This window comes from Nycticebus coucang, chromosome 4, assembly GCF_027406575.1.
Source record: "Nycticebus coucang isolate mNycCou1 chromosome 4, mNycCou1.pri, whole genome shotgun sequence".
Taxonomy (NCBI): domain Eukaryota; kingdom Metazoa; phylum Chordata; class Mammalia; order Primates; family Lorisidae; genus Nycticebus; species Nycticebus coucang.
Window position 1 is genome coordinate 61,355,906 of NC_069783.1, and position 15,410 is coordinate 61,371,315.

The 15,410-nt window shown below is 37.8% G+C and overlaps 1 protein-coding gene across 4 annotated transcripts in view; it reads left to right on the forward strand.

The window, feature by feature from the left end:
• The window catches only part of EHBP1 (EH domain binding protein 1), a 412,692-nt gene that overhangs the window by 210,763 nt on the left and 186,519 nt on the right, over nucleotides 1-15,410 (forward strand). The window lies entirely within an intron of this gene.

Genomic DNA, 15,410 nt, shown 5'->3' on the forward strand with positions numbered 1-15,410 from the left:
TTTCTTAGTTCATTCTGTGCTTTTTGTTAAATGTCAGAGTTCTGAAATAGTTGATTTTATTTGTCTGCCTAGATTTTTATTATTTTAGAGGGAGAGTGAGTTCACTGAAGTCCTTATTTTGCCATTCCAATAGTCCATTTCTAGGTATTTGTTTTTATATCAGGATTTTTTCTTTTAACCCTATGACTTTAAAGGGGGAAACTAGGACTAAATTTCTGGCCTGTGGTTGGCTAAAGAAAGGGGATGGGAACTCCAAATGAAGGGAGAAAATGGTAGAAATAGGAAGTAGAGGAGATGGCCAATTCCATTATTCATGAAAGCAAAAATAAAGACAGTGACAGGACACTATCCAGAATCAAGAAAATAGTTAGGTCTCTAATCCATTCTGACCATAAAGAATACTTAAACCTATCCCTGTCACCCTAGTCCTTCATTGCCTGCTCCCTGTACCATTCCTCTTTAGTTCATCAGGAGTTTGAAGCTAATCAAGAATTTTTAATCCTTCTTTACCTGAAAGGAAAGGAACTGAGTGCATATTGTATGCCAGACAATGTTCTGTTACCTCATTTGATCCACAGAGCAACCTGGGGGGGGTGGGGGTGGGAATATATATATACACACACACATATATATATATATATAATCTATTTTACATATGAGAAATTAAACCTTAGTTAAGTACTTTGCTCAAAGTGATTCAAAGTGATATAGTAGTGACAGTGCCAGGATTAAAATTCAGGACTTTTGCGTATAGAGCATATACGCACTGTGCTGTGCTACCTCTAGAGAGATATTTCTGGTTTCAAAATGAAACTCTAAATACATTTTCATGCCTATAAAACACATACTTTTCGCACTGTGCTATGCTGCCTAGAGAGATATTTTTGGTTTCAGGTTCAAGCTCTAAATACATTTTCCATAGAGACATTGTTTATATGATGAATATGAAGTTTTCTCATAGTGAAGTATGTAATAACTATGTGAATAGTTACTTTGTGCATTATTTTGAGGTCCATGTTCCATAGCAGATACATTCTAGAATAAATGATGTTCACAGGAAAGGCTTAGCATTTTACTACCATGTTTCTCTTGGGAAATGCCTCATAATGCTCAGACATAGGCAGTAGGAACATAGTCATACCCTCTGTAACCTTTTGCTAATTTGGATGTTAGTTTGGCTAGCCTACCTAGCAAAACCCAACTGAAAAATTATTCTTAAAAAAGATGAGCCAGGAACCTCATTTCCTTAAAACAAAAACAAACAAACAAACACTGCTGATATATTATTAAATGAAGCAAAGTACATTGCAGAGTATATTGTGACCCTTCTTTGTGTATACAAAACCTTATTCATACATACAAGTTCTGACAATTAAGTTCATAAACTCACTCTAGAAAAAGTGCTATGCACCTTGTTGCTGAATATCATTACAGTCACCTTAGAAGGACTCCTTTTGGCAAGCTATGCACTGATTCCATTCCACCCTTTAAAGGAATTTTGGAACGCTTTTTCTTTCTTTCTTTTTTTATTCTTGGGGATTCATTGAGGTTACAATTAACCAGGTTACACTGATTGCATTTGTTAGGTAAAGTCCCTCTTACAATCGTGTCTTGCCCCCAAAAGGTGTGGCATACACCAAGACCCCACCCCCCCTCCTTTCCTCTCTCTGCTCTTCTTTTCCCCCACCCCTTCCTCCTCCTTTCTCTCTCCACTCTCCCCTTCCCCCACCCCCACTGTGTCATTAATGGTCATTAATTGTTCTCATATGAAAATTGAGTACATAGGATTCATGCTTCTCCATTCTTGTGATGCTTTACTAAGAATAATATGTTCCACTGCCATCCAGGTTAATACAAAGGCTGTAATCCATTTTTTTTTTTTTTAGTGGCTGAATAGTATTCCGTGGTATACATATACCACAGCTTGTTAATCCATTCCTGGGTCGGTGGGCATTTAGGCTGTTTCCACATTTTGATGATTGTAAATTGAGCTGCAATAAACAGTCTAGTGCAAGTGTCCTTATGATAAAAGGATTTCTTTCCTTCTGGGTAGATGCCCAGTAATGGGATTGCAGGATCAAATGGGAGGTCTAGCTTGAGTTCTTTGAGGGTTCTTCATTCTTCCTTCCAAAAAAGTTGTATTAGTTTGCAGTCCCCCCAGCAGTGTAAAAGTGTTCCCTTCTCTCCACAACCCACTCCAGCATCTGCAGTTTTGAGATTTTGCAATGTGGGCCATTCTCACTGGAGTTAGATGGTATCTCAAGGTGGTTTTGATTTGCATTTCTCTAATAATTAAGGATGATGAGCATTTTTTCATATGTTTGTTAGCCATTTGTCTGTCTTCTTTAGAGAAGGTTCTATTCATGTCTCTTGCCCATTGATATATGGGATTGTTGGCTTTTTTCATGTGGATTAATTTGAGTTCTCTATAGATCCTAGTTATCAAGCTTTTGTCTGATTGAAAATATGCAAATATCCTTTCCCATTGTGTAGGTTGTCTCTTTGCTTTGGTTGTTGTCTCCTTATCTGTACAGAAGCTTTTCAGTTTAATGAAGTCCCATTTGTTTATTTTTGTTGCTGTTGCAGTTGCCATGGTAGTCTTCTTCATGAAGTCTTTCCCCAGGCCAATATCTTCCAGTGTTTTTCCTATGCTTTCTTGGAGGATTTTTATTGTTTCATGCCTTAAATTTAAGTTCTTTATCCATCTTGAATCAATTTTTGTGAGTGGAGAAAGGTATGGGTCCAGTTTCAGTCTTTTACATGTGGATGTCCAGTTCTTCCAGCACCATTTATTGAATAGGGAGTCTTTCCCCCAAGGTATGTTCTTGTTTGGTTTATTGAAGATTAGGTAGTTGTAAGATGTTAGTTTCATTTCCTGATTTTCTACTTGATTCCAAATGTCTGTGTCTCTATTTTTGTGCCAGTACCATGCTGTTTTGGCCACTATGGCTTTGTAGTACAGCCTAAAATCTGGTATGCTGATGCCCCTGGCTTTGTTTTTATTACTAAGAACTGCCTTAGCTGTACAGAGTTTTTTCTGGTTCCATACAAAATGCATAATCATTTTTTCCAAGCCTTGAAAGTACAATGTTGGTATTTTAATAGGGATGGCATTGAGTAGGTAGATTGCTTTGGAAAGTATAGACATTTTAACAATGTTTATTCTTCCCAACCATGAGCATGGTATGTTCTTCCATTTGTTAATATCCTCTGCTATTTCCTTTCTTAGGGTTTCATAATTTTCTTTATAGCGGTCTTTCACCTCTTTTGTTAGGTATATTCCTAGGTATTTCATTTTCTTTGAAGCTATGGTGAAGGGGGTTGTATCCTTAATTAGTTTCTCATTTTGACTGTTATTGCGTATACAAAGGCTACTGACTTGTGGACATTGATTTTATATCCTGAGACACTACTATATTTTTTGATGACTTCTGGAGTCTTGTGGTTGAGTCTTTGGGGTTCTCTAAGTATAAGATTATATCATCAGCAAAGAGGGAGAGATTGACCTCCTCTGCTCCCATTTGGATGTCCTGTCCTTTATTTCCTTGTCTTGCCTAATTGTATTGGCTAGAACTTCCAGCACTATGTTGAATAGTAATGGTGATAGAGGGCAACCTTGTCTGGTTCCAGTTCTAAGAGGAAAAGCTTTCAGTTTTACTCCATTCAGTAAAATAGCTGTGGGTTTGTCATAGATAGCTTTGATCGGTTTAAGAAATGTGCCACATATGCCTATACTCTTTAGTGTTTTAATTAGAAAAGGATGCTGGATTTTATCTAATGTTTTTCTTTCTATATCTATTGAGAAGATCATATGGTCTTTGTTTTTGCCTCTGTTCATACGGTGGATAACGTTTATGGACTTGCGTATGTTAAATCAGCCTTGCATCCCTGGGATGAAACCTACTTGAAGTATGACTTTTTTGATAAGCTGTAATCTATTGGGTAGGATTTTGTTGAGAATTTTTGTATCTATATTCATTAGTGAAGTTGGTCTGAGATTCTCCTTTTTAGTTGGGTCTTTCCCTGATTTTGGTATCAGGGTGATGTTTGCTTCATAGAACGTGTTGGGGAGGATTCCTTCCCCCTCAATTTTTTGGAATAATTTCCGCAGTGTAGGAATAAGTTCTTTCTTGAAGGTTTGATAGAATTCTGGTGTGAAGCTATCCAGACCAGGGCATTTTTTTTGTTGGAAGATTTTTATTGTTTCTTTAATCTCAGTGCTTGAAATTGGTCTGTTCTGGAGCTCTATTTCTTCCTGCCTAAGTCTAGGGAGAGGTTGTGATTCCCAATATTGATCCATTTCCTTCATATTTTCAAATTTCTGGGTATAGAGTTTCTATAGTATTCAGAGATGATCTCTTGTATCTCTGTGACATCAGTTGTTATTTCTCCTTTATCATTTCTGATTAAGGTTACTAGAGATTTAACTTTTCTATTCCTCGTTAGTCTGGCCAAAGGTTTATGTATTTTATTTACTTTTTCAAAAAACCAACTCCTTGTTTCATTAATTTTCTGAATGATTCTTTTGTTTTCAATTTCATTGATCTCTGATTTAATTTTGGAGATTTCTTTTCTTCTACTGGGTTTCGGCTTAGATTGTTCTTCTTTTTCCAATTCCATAAGATGGCTTGTGAGTTTTTTTTTTATTATTATTAAATCATAGCTGTGTACATTAATGCGATCATGGGGCACCACACACTGGTTTTATAAACAGTTTGACACATTTTCATCACACTGGTTAACATAGCCTTCCTGGCATTTTCTTAGTTATTGCGTTAAGACATTTATATTCTACATTCACTAAGTTTCACATGTACCCCTGTAAGATGCACTACAGGTGTAATTGGGGAGTGGGGGGAGGATGGGCAGAGGGAGGGTGATTGGTGGGATTACACCTGTGGTGCTTGTGAGTTTGTTGATGTGCTCTCTTTCTGTTTTTCGGATGTAGGGAATCTAAAGTGATAAATTTTCCTCTCAGAACTGCTTTTGCAGTATCCCACAGGTTTTGGTAGCTTGTGTCTTCATTGTTGTTGTGCTCAAGGAAGTTAATCATTTCCTCTTTTATTTCTTCCTGCACCCAAGTGCCATTCAACAGAAGGTTGTTTAATTTCCATGCCTTTGTATGCGGTTGACCATTTTTGTTGGAGTTGAGTTCCATCTTTAGGGCCTTGTAGTCTGAGAAGGTACAAGGTAAAATTTCAATTCTTTTGATTCTTTTGAGGTTTGTTTTATATCCTAGGATATGATCAATTTTGGAGAATGTTCCATGGGGCGATGAAAGAATGTATATTCTTTTATCTTTGGGATGGAGTGTTCTATATGCGTCTATCAAGCACAGTTGTTCTAGGGTCTTATTTAAGTCCCTTGTATCTTTGTTTAATTTCTGTTTAGAGGATCTGTCCAGCTCTCTAAGAGGAGTATTAAAGTCCCCTGTTATTATGGTGTTATAGGATATCATATTACTCAGACTGAGTAAGGTTTGTTTCAAGAATCTGGGAGCATTTAAGTTGGGTGCATAGATATTTAGAATTGAAACATCTTCTTGTATTTTTTTCTTGACCAACATAAAGTGACCATCTGTGTCTTTTTTGACTTTAGTTGCTTTAAATCCACATGTATCTGAAAATAAGATTGCAACTCCTCTTTTCTTCTGAATTCCCTTTGCCTGAAAAATTGTCATTCAACCTTTTAATTTGTCTCTTGAAGCCAGGTGTGTTTCCTGCAAACAGCCAATGGATGGCTTGTGTTTTTTAATCCAGTTAGCCAATCTATGCTTCTTCAGTGGGGAATTCAAGGCATTAACATTTATTGAGATAATTGATAAGTGTTGTCATGTTCTATTCATTTTATTTTGTGAGAGTCCATTGCTTAATTTTAACTTTGGCATCAGTGTGGAAGTTAGGGTCTGTCCCTTAATTTCTGAGTTCTAAATTTGCTGTTGATCCATTGTGATGGTCAGTGTGTAGAACAGGTTGAAGTATTTCCTGTAGAGCTGGCTTTGTTGTGGTGAATTTCCTCAATGTTTGTATATCAGTAAGTGATTTGATTTCTCTGTCAATTTTAAAGCTTAGCTTAGTAGAATATAGAATTCTGGGCTGGAAATTGTTCTGTTTAAGTAGATTAAAGGTAGATGACCATTGTCTTCTTGCTTGGAAAGTTTCATTAGAGAAGTCTGCAGTCACCCTGATGGATTTGTCCCTGCAGGTCAACTGGCGCTTACTTCTGGCAGCTTGCAGAATCTTTTCTTTTGTCTTGACTTTGGACAGGTTCATCACAATGTGTCTTGGAGAAGCTTGGTTAGAGTTGAGGCAGTCTGGGGTGTGATATTCCTCTGAAAGGAGTATGTCAGAAACTTTGGTGCTATTTGGGAGATTTTCATTCATAATATTCTCTAGTTTGGCTTCCATTCCCCTGGAGCATTCTTCTTCCCCTTCTGGGATACCTATAACTCGTATGTTTGAATGCTTCATGAAGTCCCATAATTCTGTCAGTGAACGTTCTACTTTCTCTCTCTTCTTTCTGCCTCTTTAACTATCTGAGTTATCTCAAAAGCTTTGTCCTTCTGCATGGTCTAATCTGTTGTTGATACTTTCTATTGCATCTTTAAGTTCCCTAATTGACTGCTTCAGTTCCTTCAGCTCCACTGTATCCTTTCTATATTCTTCATATTGTTTATGTCTTATTTGATTCTGTTTTTGGATTTCCTTTTGGTTATTTTCCACTTTGTCAGCAGTTTCCTTCATTGTTTCCATCATTTCCTTCATTGTTTTCATTACGTGTATACTGAATTCTGTTTCTGTCATTTCTAACATTTCTTTATAGGTGGAATCCTCTGCAGTAGCAAACTCACAGTCCCTTGAGGGTGTTGCTCTGGACTGTTTTTTCATTTTGCCAGGATTTTTCTGTTGATTCTTCTTCATGAGTGTTTTCTTTTATCTGTTTCCTTGCCCTGATTTTCCTTTCACTTTCTCTTGCTTTTTAAGTTACCATGCCTCTGGACTAGGGTTTTGAGAGTCCTTTTGGTACAGGACCAGAAGGATGAGATAACCAGAGCAAGAGGAGGGGGAAAAAAATGAAGAACAAAAGAAAAAAGAGAAAGGAGAGGGGGTGAGTAAATGGGAATATTGACAAAAAGAAGACAGGCGCAGAAAGAGGGAGACAAGATCAATATAGGTGTACAGTAGAGTCCTTTGTCCCAACCTTAAAAACCCCCAACCTCTGGAGGTGCTAGGTTGGGTGGTTCCTTTGAGGTCAGCAGCTCTTTGCTAGCCCATTTGGACAAAATACCCCACCTCTACCAAGTAGAGAGGAATGACAAAAATGCTATAAATCAAACCAAAACAAGCAAATAGAAAACTTTACGGGACAAAATTGGGGGGGAACCAAATAATAGGGGTAGAAACACTAGCAAAAATGAAGTTCTGATTGCTAAGGAAGGCAGAATTGGAAAATTATATTTAAACTAGAAAAATGAAGAAAGAAAAGAAAAAAAGGGAAAAATCTAGAGGGAAAATGTTGAAATTAAAAAATAAGAAAACAAAACAGCATATATATCAATATAGGTATATATATATATATATATATCTTGCTGAATATTGTCTGGGCAACTGGTGATCTTCTGGAGTATGAGGTATTGATCACAATGCTGACATGGCTATATGTGATGGAGACTGGAGGCCTCTGCTGATTTCTCAAACCCTGCAGGGTGGAGAGTCTAAATCTCTCCTCAGCCTGCTTAAAAGGCACTTTAAACTGCTAGCGTTGGCTAAGCAGAAGCTTTCCCAGGAAAGCACGTGTCAGTGGGATCTCTCCTGAAGTTGCTGTCCACTTACCCAGTGTGCCAAAACCAGTCTCACTCTATGGCCCTGAGGGCCAAGGCTGTAAGGCATCTCAGTCCTGCCTATAGGCTGCTCAGTCACTAGATTACTTGCCCCAGGTCTCCCACCCTATCCTTGCTCTGCGACCCTGAGGGCCAAGCTTGCCAGGGCAGTTCTCCCACAATGTCTCCGTATGGCCCACAGCCAAACGCTAGCTCCGACCGGCTCAGCGGCTCAGTGTGGCTCAGTCTGGGGCCCTAGAAAACATTCAAAGTCCTCCACACTCTTGCTCAAGTTCTCCCAAGATAGTTCAACTGAGTGCTAAGTCCAAAAAAAAAGAAAAGAAAAGAAAAGAAAAAAAAAAACCCAACACAGCTCACAGGTAAGGCCTTTCCAGTTTGTGATCTCACTGTTGCTATACTTACATCTACTGGTGGGATTAGACCCAATGAACATAAGCAACCACTTGCCAGTTCTCCATTGCTTTTGTCCTCCTCGTGGTGTCCTGAAGTCTCTTACTGACCCCCTGTGTCCCCAAAGGGATGTTTCTGGGCAGATCCCACCAGCCAGAGATGCCTGGAGTCCTCTCTGCAGTCTCACCATGCCCATTTACAAGGAAGGTATTTTTCGGCCGCCATCTTGCTCCTCCTCCCTTGGAACTCTTTTTCTACAATGACCATCAGACCTGTCATCATATCGCACACAAAAACACACAACAATAATAATGAGCAACACTCAAAAAGACACTGCCACACAGTGACACAAACACAGCTGTAAGACTTTGATATATCAAGGTTATGGACTCTTACCAAATTGTTTGTACAGTACTGCCAACCTAAGTGCACAGTGGCAAGTTTGCAAACTTAATTATCAAGATAACAGAGAAACAGCCAACAAACACATGAAAAAATGCTCGTTGTCTCTAATCATCACAGAAATGCAAATCAAAATCTCTGAGATATCACCTAACTCCAGTAAGATTAGCTTACATCACAAAATCCCGAATCTGCAGATCCTGGTGTGGATGTGTAGAAAAGGGAACATTTCTACACTGCTGGTAGAATTGCAAACTAATACAACCTTTATGGAAAAAAATATGGAGAGTTTTTAAAGAACTAAAAGGCAATCTTCCATTTGATCCCACAATCCCATTACTAGGTATTTACCCAGAAGAACAAAAATCATTTTGCCACAAGGGCATTTGCACCAGAATGTTTATTGTAGCTCAATTCACAATTGCCAAGTTAGAGAGGCAGCCCAAATGCTTATCAACCTGTGAATGGATTAATAAACTGTGATATATATATACCATGGAATACTCTTTAGCCATAAGACAAGATGGAGACTTTATATCTTTTGTCTTTGTCTGGATGGAGTTGAAACACATTCTTCTTAGTAAAGTATCTCAAGAATGGAAAAAAAGTATCCAGTGTAATCAATACTAATATGAAACCAATATATAAACAACTACACACTCACATGAAAGAAAAAACACAAATATAGTTTACCAAGGAGGAAAGAGGAGGGATAGAAGGAGGGCGATTGTGCATATCACCTAATGTGCACAATGTGAGGGTGTTCACCATGCCCTCTGGTGACGGGCTCAACTACAACTTGAACTTTACCTTAGAATTGAAAACAAGGTAACCCAAACATGTGTACCCTCATATTCATTTGAAATAAAAAACAACAACACACACACACACAAACAAACCTCGTAGAATGACATCTCTGATGGTCATTTCAGGAAAAGAGTCCCAAAATTGCTTTGAAGGGTGAACTAGGGGCAGGTGTCAGTGGATAGCTTCCCCAGAGGAGCACTTTGAAGGTGACTGAAATGATATTCACCAATGAAGCATGTAGTACTTTATCTACCACAAGTTCACAAACTTAATTGTAAAGTCTTCATATATCCATGTGCACACAAACATAAATCTTCATGTACATTTGAAAGTAATCATAAGTAACTTAATAGTGATTATCTTTGAGGAGAGGGTCTTGGTATTATAGAGGGTGTTCACAACATTAAGGAAGGCATTTTTCACTTTTTAACCTTCCTGTATTTGAATTTTCAAACCTTGTACTTCTGTTTTTGTTTTTTATACTAATGGAGGTGAGTAATAAGATCATATAGCTAGGTTTTTTTTGTTGTTGTTGCCTTCTATATATGATACATACAAGGGAATATTTTTTTAAAATATTATCCCTCTGAGTAGAGGAATTCACTTTTCTGCTAGAGTAATATATGAAAATGTTTGGGCTGGGCGCAGTGGCTCACGCCTGTAATACTAGTACTCTGGGAGGCCGAGGTGGGTAGATTGCTTGAGCTCACAGGTTTGAGACTGGCCTGAGCCAGAGTGAGACCTCATCTCTAAAAATAGCCAGGTATTGTGGCCAGCACCGGTAGTTCCAGATACTTGGGAGGCAGAGGCAAGAGAATCACTTGAGCTCAAAAGTTTGAGGTTGTTGTGAGCTGTGATGCCTCAGCACTCTGCAAGGGTGACAAAGTGGGACTCTGCCTCAAAAGAAAAAAAAGAAAGAAAGAAAAGAAAATGTTTGGTGGTAGCCTGGGATTCCATTAGGTCAGTCAGTGTTCTACACTGGAGACCAGATATGGAAGCTTGACAGCAGGGCTCTGGACCCTCCTCTTCTATTTCCACAGTGCAAATCCACATTCATTCATTTTATATTTTGAGTTCATGTAAGATTTAATTTGAAAAACTGTTGACCATTGCCAAATTAAAAAAAAAGAAATTGGAAATCACTAACTACACAATTACTTATGAGATAAGGCAGTAGATTAGAATCAGTGGGATACTGACAGTAGTAAAGGGTGATTAATGGCAACAGAATAATATGGGCCTTATTCATCACAGGATGAGGCCTGAGGAGCCTAAGAGTTCCTGAAGACTTTGTAGTATTAAAGCTTAGTAAAATAATTGATGATTTTTGCAAACTTGAATTGACATGAAAGAGTCATTTGTAAATTGAAAAGGAAGCAATGATTTAAAATAAGTTTTTGAACAAAACCAGGCCCAAATTTTAGTTGAATGATAAAAAAAAAAAATTGGATTGCAATTGTGTATATAACAAAATGCCAAACTGTACTCAATGACAACTTACTACAGAGGTGGTCATAAAATAACTGCTCAGCAAGATGATTAATTTCTCCACCTGTCTTATTTTTAAGGAAATTCAAGAAAAAGAACCAAAGCTAGAATTTAAACAAAGTAATAATAAGCATATACTTGCATTTCAAAATAAAATTCAAACTAACCCCAAAGGTTACTAGTCACCCCTCATTATCATAAATATTCATAAACTTAACACTTCAGACCATTGATTTCTGCATTTGTGAAAGAAAACCGCAACACTTTTTGAAACAATTTAGGAAGAAAGATTAATGTTTAGAGAGGTAACCCAACATTAACCACACAAGCATCCAATAAAATAAAATGAGTTAGGCCCTATGTTCACTGACAATGAGTATAAGTTAATAAATATTTAACTATGAGTATAAGTTAATAAATATTTGACTATGAATATGCCAACTCCTAGATATAATTCATAACTGAGTATAAAGTCCCATTCAAGTTATAAGAAAGAGTTTAGGAATATAAATAAAATTGTTGCCAGATACATTTGCTAAAGTATGCTATTAAATACTATTTACTTAATTCCATTAAAAATCACAATGAAAAAAGCCAACTATAGATGACAATAAACAAGAGGATTGCCAGAGCCCAAGAAATTGAGGTTGCTATGAGCTTATGATGATGCTCTAGCCAGAGTGACAGAATGGCACTCTATCTCAAAAAAAAAAAAAAAAAAAAAATTAAAGTAGGCCAGCCATAATGGTTCATGCCTATAATCCCAGCACTTTGAAAGACAGAGGAAGGAGGATGGCTTGAGGCCAGGAGTGCAGCCAGGACAATAGCAAGGGTCCATCTCTACACATACAAAATTAGCTGGATATGGTGGTGATTGTATTTCCAGCTACTTGGGAAACTGAGGAAGGAAGATTACTTGAGCTCAGGAGTTGGACGTTTCAGTAGGCTATAATGAAGCCATTGTACTCTAGCCCAGGCAACAGACTTACAAGATAATTAAAATAGAATTTAAGTAAATTTAAACTTACACTTCTGTGATTACATAAAGAAGAGCCCCATGGTACTACACTCCATAATGAAGTGAGCCTGGTTGATTTCTGCATTTGCGAAAGGAGAAAACCGCAACACTTTTTGAAATAATTTAGGAAGAAAGACTAACATTTAGAGAAGTAACCTAACATTAAACATTAAACATTAAACATTTTCACTTGGTTGTTTTTGAACTTGAGTAAATTACAGAAACTATGAGAAGCCCTGGGTAAACCAAAATCAAAGTTATTTACAGAAGTCCTCCTTATTTTAGCAGCAAATTCAAACCACACGCTAATACCCTCTTCATGTTTTGCATATGAAGGCCTCTTTCTAGAAAGTTCTTTACTTCCATTTCTGTCTATGCAAAACTTTGCAGAATGGTGTCTAATTGCTGAAAACAATAAGCACAGAAAGTGTGTTAATTTCCTATCCTATGTAAATGGAAAATGTCTCAGACTTTTCAAGGAAAATTATAAAAAGAATGAGAATCAAAATATAATTGAATAAAATAATAAACACAAAGTTTCTCTTAAAAATATTAAAATGAAATGCCAAACTGTTAATGTATTAGATAACATCTGGGGAGAAAAAGAGCTAAGTTTATGCTACCTGTGTTACGGGAAGACGAGGCCCAGTGGAGAGAATGAAACACTGTATTTAAGAGGAAAAAGGCTTTTATTCATCCGGCAGAGCTATGGCGAATCTAAAAATCTCAAAATGGCCATACTCCCCAATTGGCTTGGTGTTTCCCTTTTTGTCTCCAGTCAAAAGGTTCTAGCCCACAGGTATCTTTCTCATTGGTCAGTTTGAATCAAGCTGGAGAAACTGTTCCAGCCCCGACAGAACTACAGGTTTCACAGAAGTGGAAATTTCCAGGTCCCAGGAAGTTACATTTCTACAAATTATTAAGAGCTGAGTGGGGAGGATCCCACAAGTGTTTTCTTGGGGTCTCCTTGAGAAGACTTCTGTTCTCCTAGACCTCACCCTTCTCAGGTATCCTCTCTCATTTGTAGAATTTTTACATACCCTGTTCCTCAATACTAGAATACTAGTGAATAAACGGGATGCTTCTACATAGATCAGTTGTTATTTTGGTTAGTACTCTTTTAGTTCTGAGTAACAGAAACGAGTAATATGTTTGCATTTTTTTGCTTAAGCAAAAAATGATAATTTGTTATTAAAAATAAAAGGATATTTTGCAGAACCCTAGACAGAGTATAAGCTGGGCATCAGGAACAAATGGGAATTAGCTTTAATGTTTCTGACTTCTCTCTCTGGAATGCCTTCAATCTGCTTTTACCTTTTTAATGATAATTTAGTTAAGCCTATTTTTCCCCAGCAAAACAGTTTATGTTCTGTAATTTTCTTTTATCTCCTCCTACAAAGCTACCCTTTTTTCATTATGGCTGACTTTTGCTAAAAGTTAGAATAAATTACATTGAATTAATCAAATACTTTTTTGTAATATATACGTGTAGCCTCCCGGAATTGTTATTTTTAAAAATCTTAATAAAGTTAATCTCTGGTTAATGGAGTTTTAGTTGGAATTAAGATTATCTTTAGGTAATAAAAAGCCTCAAATGACAGCTTAGAAGAAAAGAGAAATTTATTTCTGTATTTAAAAATGTTGAACTTCTGGTGCTGATACAGTAGCTTCACAGAGTCATCAGGGACCCAGTCTCCAATTTTTTTGTTCCTCCATTCTCAACATAGATTTCAACTTCATGGTGCAACACTGCTCCATTTATGTCAACAAGAAGGAAGGGGCAAAAAATAGCCACACCTACTTCTGATGAATTATTATTTTGGATAATTGTGTTGATATCCAGCTAGAAATCAAGAGTTCCATTACCAAAGAAGAGTAGAATGGATATTGTGGAACAGTTAGCAGGCTGTACCTTAATACTTATTTAAAATATGAATGGAGATGCAAATAAAACTAAAGCTTGGTGTTTCTTTTAGAGAAACCCTGATTACTTAATTCATTTTAAAATAACATTTAAAAACCAAGTATGCATACTTTGAAAGAAAATCAGAATATCTTACAACTAAGCATGAAAAAGTCTAGATACAGTAGAATACAAAACAAAACAAAAAAAGATAAAACAAATTAAAATCCCAATCTAGCGTCCATCTGCACCTGTGGAGCCTGTTACTATCAACTGACCAGAGTCCACAAATTCTCCATTCTCATCCCTTCTGGCCTTCCCCACCCCAGCTTTCTATTCTATGAAAACTCTAAAAATAATGTTCCTGCATCAATTTTTACTAGAACCAATCACCTGTCATGCCTGGAACTGGGATTGTACCCAAATTGCCCTTAGTCCCAATAATCACAAAGTGCACATCCATAAGGAAAACGGGAGCCAGTGGCTAAAAGCTCATGAACTCATGGAGCACAACGGACACATCACAGGTATTGACTGGGCTCCCAAAAGCAACTGCATCATCACTTGTGGGGCAGACCACAATAGCTGTCTGGAGTCAGAAAGATGATGTCTGGAAGCCAACCCTGGTGATCCTGAGAATTAATCACACAGCCACTTTTGTGAAGTGGTCCCCCTTAGAGAACAAATTTGCTGTGGGAAGTGGAGCACAACTCATTTCTGTTTGTTACTTTGAGTCTGAAAATGACTGGTGGGTAAGCAAACACATTAAAGCCTATTCGTTCCACAGTCCTTAGCTTGGATTGGTATCCCAACAATGTTTTGCTGACAGGAGGATCATGTGACTTCAAATGCAGAGTGTTTTTCTGCCTATATTAAAGAAATGGATGAAAAGCCAGTACACCCTGGGGCAGCAAGATGCCTTTTGGTCAGCTGATGTCAGAGTTTGGGGGCAGTGGCTAGGCGGCTGGGTCCATGGGGTCAGCTTCTCCGCTAGTGGGAGCCACCTGGCCTGAGTCCGTCATGACAGCACCGTGTCTGTTGCTGATGCCTCAAAACGTATACAGGTCTTAAGTGTGAAAACAGAGTTCCTGCCACTCCTGAGTGTATCATTTGTCTCAGAGAATAGCATTGTGGCTGCTGACGATGACTGCTGCCCAGTGTTCTTTACGATGACCACAGCTGCTTGACTTTTGTGTCCAAGTTAGACATTCTAAAACAGAGCATCCAGTGCAGCATGTCTGCCATGGAACGTTTCTGCAATGTGGACAAGAGGGCCATGACTGAGGACCACAATACAAACTTGGAGACACTGCACCTGAATAGCATCACTCAAGTGTTTATTTATAAGGTAGACAAGCAAGATTATCACAAATTTTGCACTACTGCCATTGATGGAGCCATGACAATTTGAGATTTCAAGACCTCCGAATCTTCTATCCTGGGCTTCTGGATAATGTAAAGCGAAGTTAGTCTCTGCCATTCAGCATGACAAACATTGGCTGACCACAGCTCTGCCATTGGAGGGTAAAGAAAGCCAGCCCCAACGAAACACTGAAAATACA